This window comes from Vombatus ursinus, unplaced genomic scaffold (assembly GCF_900497805.2).
Source record: "Vombatus ursinus unplaced genomic scaffold, bare-nosed wombat genome assembly UNPS02000577.1, whole genome shotgun sequence".
Lineage (NCBI taxonomy): Eukaryota > Metazoa > Chordata > Mammalia > Diprotodontia > Vombatidae > Vombatus > Vombatus ursinus.
Genome location: NW_020940355.1, coordinates 22271740 through 22284335, shown reverse-complemented (window position 1 = coordinate 22284335; position 12596 = coordinate 22271740).

Genomic DNA, 12596 nt, shown 5'->3' with positions numbered 1-12596 from the left:
TGAATCAATTCATACCAATATTTCCATCCTTCTTTGAATTCCTCACATTCATCATCTCTTATTTCATAGTAATAGTCCATTATATTTACACACCACAAGTTTTTCAGCCATTCCACAATTAATGGACACTGAATTGGTTTTCAGTTCTTTGCTACCACAAAAAGTGTTGTTATGCATATTTTTGCCTATTATGGGTCCAGAGGATAGCTGACCCTCAGGATTCTAGGGGAACCCTGAAAGACTGGGATTTCTGTACCGCAGCTAGCTCCTAAGTCCCTTTATAGCATGTTCTGCACTATTAATCACCCAGTACCACAACATTAGTTTTTAGAAAATGGGTTTTCAGTCATTCATCTAGTACTTGATGAATCTAGCACTACAAGCTAAAGTATCTGATAAAATGAGTTCATCAAGCCTCCATACATGGTTGAATTAGAAGGCAGAGAATGGCTATGCATGTTCTAAAGACTGAGACCAAGAACAGAATATCCATGCCTCCTTCAAGGACTGGCCCCCAATTGGTCAGTCCCACATAACATATGTGCGTATTGTTTCCTCCTATAAAATGTAAATTGTTTCACTTTTATTTTTCTGAACCTAAGGCCTGGTACAGTGCCTGGCACACAGTAGGTACTAAATAAATGCATGTTGATTAGTTGGTAGGAACTGCCAGGGCTTATTTCCAGTTGGCAAAGCTTTTAAGAACTCAGGATCACCTCCACACCTCTTTGAGGGCACCAGATTACAAGTTTAGTGTAGAAATGGTAAAAGCAAGAGGTAAACAAAGGAAATTATGAGAGCAAATACAACAGATGATATCATTCTACTAAGAAATTTAGAACTTTCTAGAAATACCTTTGCAATATAATCATTATAAAGTAGGATTATACCACTTAGTGCTAGAAGAAAACTTTAGAGATCATCTGATCCAATCCATTCATTTTTACAGATGAGGAAACTGAGACCCAGGAGAAACTTGCCCATTCCCCCGCAGCCAGCAATAAATAGGGCCAGGATTCAAACATAGGTCTTCTGACTTTGAATTCAATGCTCTTTCTACCACACTGCTTTGCTATAGGAGCAATGCTAGTTTAAAAGAGAAACCAAAGTTTTCCTACTCATAATGTAATATTATACCCACTCTCTTCCCTCTGTAACTAGCAATACAGGCCTGTTTTCTTTTCTTTCTTTAAAAATAACCAAGGCAAATAGATGGTTGTTTATAGGTTACAGAGATTAGACATACTTTTCTCCCATTCTTAAACTCCATCTATCTTATCTGACTCTATTATACTGAAGGCTATGTCAGGCTGCCTTGGTCAGCAGAGTCTCCTAAAACTTAAGAGTACTTGTTAGTTGGAATAAGAACCAGATGCAAGTTCTGTTTAAAGGGAAGGGCTCAAACTTTTCTCATTAGCTGGAAGAAGAAAAGTCTGAGGGAATATGATTATCTGTTCCTGTTTTCCTTTCAGAGAGAGCCCCAGAAGTGGATTTTCCACACTGGTGCTTGCTCACATATTCCCCATCACACACCTGATCTTTATCTGCCCTTTCACCCCCAAGGGAACAGTCCAGTAGCATCCAGATGCTTGAAGCTGTTTTTGGTGGAATTTCTTTTTTAACATTATTTTCTTCCTTAAATATAAGTAGGAAAAGAAAAAAAGCAATCCAACTAAGAATACCAAGAAACCCCTATATTTCTCGTCTAAAGACAATAATTAAACTCACTTTATGAAGAAAGCATTAAGAGATATGCCATGTCTGGGGTTTTGTTGTTTAGTCATTTTTCAATTATATTTAACTCTTCGTGACCCCTCTGGGGGTTTTCTCGGCAAAAGTACTAGAGTGGTTTGTCATTTCCTTTTCCAACTCACTTTACAGATAAGGAAACTAAGGCAAACAGGGTTAAATGACTTGCTCAGGGTCACACACCTAGTATGTATCTGAGGCTGGATTTGAACTCAAGATGAGTCTTTCTGACTTCAGGCCTGGTACTCTATCCACTTATGCAGCTAGCTGTCTTCATATGTGGGCTCTGGAGCCACACGTAGGAGAAATTGTCTCTACAAATCAGGTATGTCTATTCTATTTTCATTTTTATTTTTATTTTTGATAGGCAATGGGATTAAGTGACTTGCCCAGAGTCACACAGCTAGTAAATGTCAAGTGTCTGAGGCCAGATTTGAACTCAGGTCCTCCTGACTTCAGGACTGGTACTCTATCAACTGTGCCATCTAGCTGCCCCAGGTATGTCTATTCTAGAGTCGACATAGCAGATAGAACACTGGACGCGGAGTCAAGAAGACCTGAGTTCAAACCCAGCCTCAGACATTAGCTGTGACCTTGAGCAAGTCACAATCTCTATTTGCCTTAGTTTCCTCAACTGTAAAATGGGGATAACAATAGCACCTACCTCCCAGGGTTGTTGTAAGGATCAAATGAGTTAATATATGTAAAGTGCTTAGCATAGTGACTGGAACATAGTAGGCTCTATATAAATGTTAACTATATTAGTATTATTATTATTATTCTTGTGGTTAATAGCATCTCCTTAGAACATACACACACAGACACACAGACACACACACATACACACACAGGAATCAGGTGAAACCTGGGCATTAGACATGGTCCCCACCCACCAGAGGCTTGCAGTCTGGGAGAGATCAGATAAGCACATGAGTCACTAAAATGTATAATAGAAGGCAGTATGTGAAAGGGGTTTCAAAGCTGGATCAGCAGCACAACAGATGCTCAGTAAATACCGGCAGACTGAAAGAACAAAACAAGCTTAAGTTGCTGGATCTTGTGTTTAAAGGGCAGACATAACCATTGGGGAATGCTTTCTAAGCCCCTCGAAATCAAAAGGGAACACTAGTTGTCAGCCTAAGGAAAACAGACTACGTTTTGCCCATTCATGGCTGGAGGTGGCAACAAGTCATCCATCAGTCACTCCTTTGGCTTCTGTCCACTTCTCCAGAAACGGCGTATGGCACTTGGCTTCCATCTTAATAGGTTGGATTTATCTATTCATTATGATGAATACAGCAGTAAATTTGTGGTCAAAGGAGACAGTTTTCCCTCACCAAGATTCTACAGAATAAATCTGTAGCTGTTTCCTGGGTCCCCAAAATGCCTTCAAGTTAAGCTACACTGATTCAAAAGCAATCTGATCTTTTTAGAAAGATTCTAGCTGAGCTTCATCATTCCTGGCCCTGTATACAAGGACCAAGACTCCATGTTATTTTCATGTGACCAAACATGGGGCACAAAGGAACAGCTTTTGTATCTTATGATTTCTTCTTCTTTGATAATTTTGCTCCACACAGATCCATAAGGCCATCTTTCTCTTAATGCAAATTTATCTACTTTTATCTATCCCAGATGCAACCTACAAGCTGATGTGGGTGTCTCTCTGTGTGTGTTTTAATCTCGATTTTATGTTGGAATAATTTTTACATTTGGCAAGGCAAAAGTGAAAATTATTCTACATGATACTTATAAACCTAGATGGCTTGGGGGAATTAGAGTCAGACATTCTGAGGGAGTGTAAATATGTATTAAAGTCCCCTTGTAAAAGGGCAGGAGTTGGGAAGGAGAGACAGCTATTCACTAAACTCATTGAGGAAAGAGGGAAAATGTCTTGGGGTTCAGTAGATAATAGTCACCAACGTCCAGATCAGGTGATAAATTTACACATAGTGAACTTTAATAGAAGAGAAGTTGTTGAGTGATGTCTGGAAGTGTCGGTGAGGCACCATTATTCCAACTCCTCCATCAGGACCAGTTGATTGGAACTAGGAGTTTGGGGGTAAGAGGAATGGGAGGTATGAGAGTAGATAGAAAGGATGTCCAGGAATGGAATGTGATCCAGTAGCCAGGTGTCAGTGGGTGCCAGAAAATGGAAGGAGATAAAGAGGAAGAGGTCTTAAATGAAGAAGTTTATTAATTGGAGAGCAAGAATAACAGAGGGCACAGTGAAAGGGGTGGGCGGATCTGGAGTGGTACATCGTGAGAAGGGGGAAAGGTTGTCATAGATGGCTAAGAGGGAATCACACAGCAGATGTCCGGGAGAGGAGTTTTGCTCTTCAGCCGGTCAAAAATTCTGTGCAATTCTTTGTTGTCAATTTACAATAGACTGTTGAAGCCTACCACACAATTCTCCATTGACTTGTGGGTGACCCATAACTATAATTCTTGAAAGACTCTGGTATTCCGCAATTCACAGCTATATAGCATCCCCGGAAGGATATTGCTTTGTAAAAGATGGTTTTTGTTTCAGGGAGAGACCTGAGATCATTAAAAAGCACTGTACAATTTCTCAAATGCAATCTAGCCAGCTCTCTTTCTTCCATTCAATGCTGGGCCTAGTTCATTGTTCTTCAGCTGCATTTGGCTAAGATATATGTACTAATAGACCAGCTCTACAGATTATACATCGAACTGAAAGTCATACTTAGGACAACAGACATTCTTCATCCATTTTTTTTTTCTATGCTGGACTCTCTTAAGTGACTATGAAACTCATTTAGGGGGCTCTGCAATATTCAATGTCACCATTTACAGTGAATCCCTCTTGCAATTGGACTCTGTCCTGGACATCATCCATACTAGTGGCAAATACCTTTGGTGAGCATATATTTCCCTGCTTTATGCTTTGTTTGACATTTATGATCAAAGGGTTGAACAAAGTCCTCTGCTGTTGCATCTTATAAGGAATTTTATGGTTTTAACATATGTTAGGGAGACACCTTATTGAAGGAGAGCCTTTAAGAGAGAACTTGGCTCTACTGACTTGTGTATTTTTATAATAAACAAAGAACACTGTGGCGTATTGTATTCTCTACACCTTTCAGTCATTTGTGTGACTGTAAAGATGAGGGCTGCTTTAGACTATCATTTGTGAAAGCCTGTCTGTTCTCTTCATATAATTTCATTAAGAAGTCCCTCAGTATTTGTATAGATCATGCTGAAAAAAGCTTTTGTAGAGATGGGAAAGTAGGTATAGTTTTGATACTTAATGTTTTTTTTAATTGTCTTTTGCAGGGGAAGGTAGTAATAATGTCCATGACATTTTTAAAGTACTTGGTATCTTCCCCCTTTCAGAAATCTCAAAAATCAATCCTTGATACATTGAAAACATTAATAGTTTCAGCACAGGTCTCCTCCATATATAGCTTTTCCTTCTATCTTTGTTTGTCTTTGTACCATTTCTACTTTCTCATGTAGAAAATTGGATACTGTGATATTAGAGTCTAAATGAGGTGATTCCATTGATGAAGAAAAAATTTTGTTATAGTTATCATGACACACTTTTAAAGTTCTTCAGTGGTTTGTTGTCTTCCCAGCAAACTGTAATGCTTAATTTAATTTTAATCTGTAAATAAATAAAATTTTATTTGATCCTTAAATGCTCTTGGGATAATGTTTTAACTGGGTCTCTTGCCAAACTTTTTGTATACCTGTTGTTCCCTACACTACTTCTCAATGTTTTAAGAGGTGATGCTGCTCAGAATCTCCCATCACGTTTCTAGGCAAAATTTTGTCTACAAATTTACAATTTAGAGCAGTATTCATTCGTTACATCTCTCTACTTGGCAAAGAGAACAAATGTTTGCCGGCTAAGTCAGTGTCTAATTAATCAGTCAGTACCTACTATGTGCCAGGCACTGTGCTTCAGAGAGGTCAAGAAGGATGAAGCCTAAGGTGGGAAAACTGGATCTGACAATTAAGAGATCTTTGATAACTTTGGAGGGAGTAGTTTCAATTTGCTGAGTTTGGCTGAGAAAGGGAGGCAATAATAGGACAAGAATTTGAGGAAATGATGGAGTTGAGTGAAGGTGTTTTTGTTTTGTTTTGAAGGAGAAAGAATCCTGGGTGTATCTGGGGGGAAGTGGATAATAGAAAGGAAGAGATAAAAAATTAAAAGCAGGGAGATGACTGCAGAGACAATCTGCTGGAAGAGATGAGAAGGGATGGGATCATAGTTCATGTAATGGGGTTGGACTGAACAAGAATTGTTGCCTTTTGTCAAAGATTGGAGTGAAAGAAGAGAATGAGGGACGACATCAAGGGCTTTTTTTGGACGTATAGAGTAGAGACGAGGAAAAAGCTCATAATGAATGGCCTCTGGTTTTTTCTGTTTGTTTGGTTTTTTCCCCCCAGTAGAAAATAGGGCATGGTCCCCTGTAGAGATGATAGGCAGGTAGGTTGTACAAAGCTTGAGGTGAGAAGACATGGCTTGGAACATCCTTGGAACTGTGGGGAGTGACAGAATCAATTAGGAAAGCAGAAATTGTCTTGTTGCAGTGAGGGTCCAGTTGAGATTAATAACAATTTGTAGTGGACCCAGTTAAGACTATTTTGTGATATCTTCAGCATTGTTTAGCACCACAGAAATAGATTTGGGGGTTAGCAAAGCATGGTGAAAAGACAGAGGGCAAGAGATTTTAAAGTAGAAGATAGCAGAGTCAAGTGGCTAAGGGTCATGATCATGAAAGGAAGAAAGTGAAACCTGAACAAGACTAAATAGCCTGGAAGAATAAGAAGGGTAGAAAGACTGGAGGTCATAGAAAGAATAGACCAGGAGTAAGGTACAGAGAAAGACAGAATGATAGGTAGTTATTGTCTGAAAGGACAAGCTTGATTACAGAAGTCGAATCCCTGCACGAGTGACAGTGAGATCAAAGGCATAGCCAACACCTATGTGGCTACTGCAAAGTGAAGGTATAAGACATGGGAGCTGAGGAGAGCAAGATCTTTTTTTTTTTCTTAGTTCTTTTAAGTCTCTTTGTTGTGTCAATTGATTTACATCAGTTCAACTCCTTTGGAAATGGTGATAATTTGTGTTGATTCTATTAATATATTCTACCACTCCCCTTTTTAAGCATCAACAGCTTACTTAAATAGACAACTTTGGAATTTATTGCATACTGTTTTCTCATTTTCATTTACTCTTCCAATTTGAAATTGAGTTTTATCAATGTCTATTAAATCAAAGACCTGACTACACATCTGAATGATGATTTCCACATCTCTAACTAATAAGACTTAATAAATTTCTATTTATATCATACTTTTTGGTGATTTTGTTCCACACCCACACCACACTCCTTTTTTGAGACTGGGTTTCCCTATTTCATTGGGACTGGTAATACAGCGGGCCTTTCATGGGCTTGAGTCCACTGCTGATAGGCACAGGAACTTGAACTACTCCATCTCTGACCTGGGCTAACTTGCCGTTCCCTAGGCAACCCAGTGGGAACCCCACCCTCCCCTGGGGCTCATCATATTGGTCCTAGGGGATACCTGATCAGTTTTATTCTGCTGTAGCCCAGAATTCTTAAGCTCAACTGATCCATCAATCTCGGCCTCCCTGGTAGCATTAAAGTATGTGCCACTATGCTTGGTTTTGAAGTCAATATTCCTGATAAACAGGCGTGAGGCTTTTGCATGGTCTCTCAGTCTTTAGTTTCTTTTGTTTCTTACTCCTTAACAGTACCTTCGAACATTTGTTTTTTTGCCTTCTCCTAATACCAAATTTGCTTTGAAGTTACTCAATATTAAAGTATATGTTAAGGCAGTTTTCAAAAAACCTGGAAAGACTTCTATGAACTGATGCAAAGTGAAGTGAGCAGAACTAGAACATTGTACACAGTAATAGCAATATTGTACAATGGTCAACTATAAATGACTTAGCTATTTTCAGCAATACAATGATCCAAGACAATTCCAAAGGACTCATGATAAAAAATGCTATTCACATTCAGAGAATTGATGGAGTCTGAATGAACATAGAAGCATACTATTTTCACTTTATTTTTTGGTGGCTTTTTTTCTTTTGGATCCATTTCTTCTTTCACAACATGACTAATACCAAAATGTTTTACAAGACTGGCCATGTATAACATGTAATTGCTTACCGTCTTAGGGAGACGGTAAGTGAGGAAAGGAAGGAGAAAATTTGGAACTCAAAATTTAAAAAAAGGTTAAAATTTGTCTATGTATAATTGGAAAAAATATTTTAAAAAGATAAAAAATAAAGCATATGTTAATTTAGAGTGTTTTATGGACTTCTTTAATAGAATTTCTCTACATTGTAGAATAAGACACCTAAAACTGGAAATGATCTCAGAGGTAATCTAATGCAACACTTTCATTTTAGTGTTGAGAAAACTGAGGGAGAGGGACCTGGCAAGGTCACATGGATAGTCATCATCAGAGATGGGATTTGAATTGAGGTCTTTTAATTTTAAAGTCAGTGCTCTAGTTTCTACTATACCACACTACTTCCTCATCCTATGAAATAGGTATTGATATATAGCTATAATAATCTTTGAGTTCTGTTTTTGGTTTGTTTTTTGGTTGGGCAATGGGGGTTAAGTGACTTGCCCAGGGTCACACAGTTATTAAGTATTATGTGTCTGAGGCCGGGTTTGAACTCAGGTCCTCCTGAATCTAGGGCCGGTGCTCTCTCCACTGCGCCACCTAGCTGCCCTTCTTTTTTGTTTTTTACAAATGCTTATCATACCAGAAGACCAAGTATCTCACGTAATGATGCTACTTGCTACATTTGGACAAGCAATAAAAACAAATCTTCCAGTTCCTTTCTTTTAAAAAAAATTTTTTATTTTTAGTTTTCAACCATAAGACTGAGTCCTAAATTTTCTCCCCCTCCCTCCTCTCTCCCCAAGAGGGCATGCAGTCTGATAGAGGCTCTATATATACATTCATATTAAACATATTTTCATATTAGTCATGTTGAAAAGAAGAATTAGAACCAATGGGAGGAACCACAAGAAAGAAGAAAAAAAAAAGAGAGCAAATAGTATACTTCAATCTGCATTGAGACTCCATAGTTGTTTTCTGGATGTGGATAGCATTTTCCATCATGAGTCTTTTGGAGTTGCTGCCAGTTCCTTTCTTTGCCTCTCTGATGACCTGTGAACCATCCATCCCATTAGCTGCAATTTCCTTTTTTTCTTTATTTCATTTATAGAGAAAATATCAATATTGATGTAATTCAGTTCCACCAGTTTTTCCTTCTCCATTGGTCATTGGATAAGGCTCTCCAATTAAACTATCAATAGCAACATTAATGTTTATAGATGGTCTATGGTATGATGTTTAACACTCTCTGCCTTGATATTATGATATTCTGTCCCCGTGTCTCTGGAGAAGCAAAGTGGACCAAAAAGGGCTGGAGGCCATTTATATCTTTCTTTGCTTCATGGGTTGCCAAGGCTAAAGAATTAATCACCCAGTGGCCAGCCAACTGGTGATGGGCCTATCTATACTTAGCTAAACTCGTCATTAGAGAACAAACTCAATCTGTTGCCATGACTCTGCTTGAAGCTTTTCAAGCATGGCAGAAGAAGCTTGTGTTCTGCTGTCACAACCTTTAAGAATCCAAGGTCACCTCCATTCCACAAAGAGGCATCAGAGCAGCACTTTGTGGAGATGAACATAAGGACTAAATCCCTAAAAATTGTCTCTCTTGGACCAAATATGTACCTACTTGGGATACAGCATTACAATCAGTCAGTAAACATTAACTAGGTGCCTACTATGTGCTAGGCACTGTGCAAAGTACTGGTGATACAAAGGCAAAAAAACCAGAAGTCTCTTTTCTCTAGGAGCTCAGTCTAATGGAAGAGATAATATGTAAACAATTACATACAAACAAGTTACATACAGGATAAATAGGAAATAATCAACGGAGGGAAGGCATTTATGGGGGAACAAAACAGACTTGCTGAGGAAGGTAAGATTTTAGTTGGAACTTAAAGAAAGCCAGAGAAGGGAATAGTTGGAGATGAGGAGGTAAGAGTTTTCCAAGCATGTAGAACAGTAGGTGAAAATACCCAGAGTTGGTGATGGTGTCTTACAGGCCACAAAGAGACAGAGGATGGGGGAAAGGAGAAGAAAGAACGTCAGAGACAATGGAAACCAGTTATCAAAAATGAAGATGAAAGCACCTCAAAGTATAAGTCAATGAAAAAACAGAATTTGATTTAAAATCATTTAATTTACACAGATATGTTTCAAGAACACACTTACTACAAAAGACAAGATACACTTAAATCAAAATTCACAGGAGCCATGGTAAATCTACAGCTTTAAACAAAGTGAACCTTACAGCCTGCACTACCCTGTAAAGAGGTCTAAATTTACAGTCATGGTACTTGGACTGGTATCTCAGCTCTGACATATTATCTGTTTAACTCTGAGGAAGTCATTTACCCTTTCTGACCCTCACTTTCCTTTGCATTAAAACCAGGGGGTGGTTAAGATGATTTCTAAGGAGATGCCCAGCTTTAAATATGTAATCCTAGGATACCAACCGAACTCTGGTCCCAACTTCCTTTAAATTAGAGTACATTTGGATAGCACACATACTTGCTTTATTAGAAACTGGAAGAAAGGTTTAAATGTGAGATCAGTGGTTTATAACCTTTGTGTATCATGTACCCCTTTGGCAGTTTAGTGAAACCTATGGACCCTTTCTCAGAAAAATGTTTTTAAATGCAAAAAATGTGGAGGGAAGACTGACAGAAGAGAGAACAGACCCAGGGAGGCAGTAGACAGAAGCAAAACACTTTCAAGGAGGGAAAGGGTGAAAGGAGAGAGATGACAAACAGGAGGGAAAAACAGGGTGGAGGAAAATACACAGTAATCATAACTGTGAATGTGAATGGGATGAACTCTCCCATAAAATGGAAGCGGATAGCAGAATGTATCAAAAACTAGAATTCTACAATATGCTGTTTACAAGAAATACACTTGAAGCAGAGAGATATAGAGTAAAGGTAAGAGGGCTGGAGCTGAACCTATTGAGCTTTAGGAGAAATAAAAAAAAGCGGGGCTAGCGATCCTGATCTTAGAAGAGGCAAAAGCAAAAATAGAACTAAATAAAAGAGATAAGGAAGGAAACTACATCTTCCTAAAAGGTGCCATGGACAAAGAAGTAATATCAATACTAAACACATATGCACCAAGTGGTATAGCATCCAAATTCTTAAAGAAGAAGTTAAGTGAGTTACAGGTTCATGATCAAACAAGAGATAGAAAGTATTACAAAATGTAAAATAGATGATTTTGATTATATTAAATTAAAAAGCTTTTATACAAACAAAACTAATGCAACCAAGATTAGAAGGAAAGCGAAAGCTGGGAAACAATCTTTACAGCATGTATCTCTGATAAAGGCCTCATTTCTCAGATACATAAAAAACTGAGTCAAATTTATAATAATACAAGTCATTCCCCAATTGATAAATGGTCAAAGGATATGAACTGGCAGTTTTCAGATGAAGAAATTAAAGCTATCTATAATCATATGAAAAAGATGCTCTAAATCTCTATTGATTAGAGAAATGCAAATTAAAATAATTCTGAGATACCACGACACACCTGTCAGACTGGCTAATATAACAAAGAGGAAAATGATAAATGTCAGAGAGAATGTGGGAAAACTGGGACACTAATGCACTATTGGGGGAGTTGTGAACTGATTCAACCAATCTAGAAAGCAATTTGGAACAATGCCCAAAGGGGAACCAAGTGCATAGCCTTTTATCCAGCAATACCATTACGAGGTCTGTATCCCAAAGAGATCACAAAAAGGGAAAACGACTTACATGTGCAAAAATATTTATAGCAACCCTTTTTGTGGTGCTAAAATATTGGAAATTGAGGTCATCAATTAGGGAATGGCTGAACAAGCTGTGGTATAGGAATGTAATGGAATACTATGGTGCTATAAGAAATGATGAGCAAGCAGACTTCAGAATAACCTGGAAAGACCTGTATGGACTGATGCAAAGTGAAATAAGCAGAATCAGGAAAACATTATACACAGTATCAGCAACATTGTGCGATGATCAACTACGAATGATTCAGCTCTTCTCAGCAACACAATGATCCAAGACAAGTACAAAGGACTCATGAAGGAAAATGCTGTCCACATCCAGATAAAGAACTGATGGGCATGCAGATCAAGGCATACTTTTTTTACTTATTTTATTCTTTTTCGTGGTTTTTTCCCTTTTGATCTGCTTCTCTTTTCACAGCTGTGACTAATATAGAAATAGGTTTTACATGATAGCACATGCATAACCTCTATTAAACTGCCTACCATTTTAGGAAGGGGAGAGGGAGAAAAAATTGGAACTCAAAATCTTGCAAAAATGAATGCTACAAATTGTCTTCACATGCAATTGGGAAAAAGATAAAATACTATTAAAAATGCATGTTTACAAAGGAAACCAGTTATACTGAAATACTGTTATCAAAATATTCTTTTTGAAAACAAAATCATGGACCCTGGGTTAAGAACTACTGTGTTAGATGAATCTAGTCTTTCTGATGTAATCAATACCGACTACCTTGGAAGCTGCAGAAAAAACCTCATCTCTAGATTTAGCGACTATCTGCCAACTCACACCCAATGGGTCATTTTGAACCAAATCAAAAGGGAATTCACCTTGATCACTGGATCATCAATCACAACTGTACAGTGTGTCCAAAGTAGATCTTCTCATTAGTGCTTCTTGTCTGCTCCCTCCAGTTAAATACAAATTCTTGGATGCTGACCC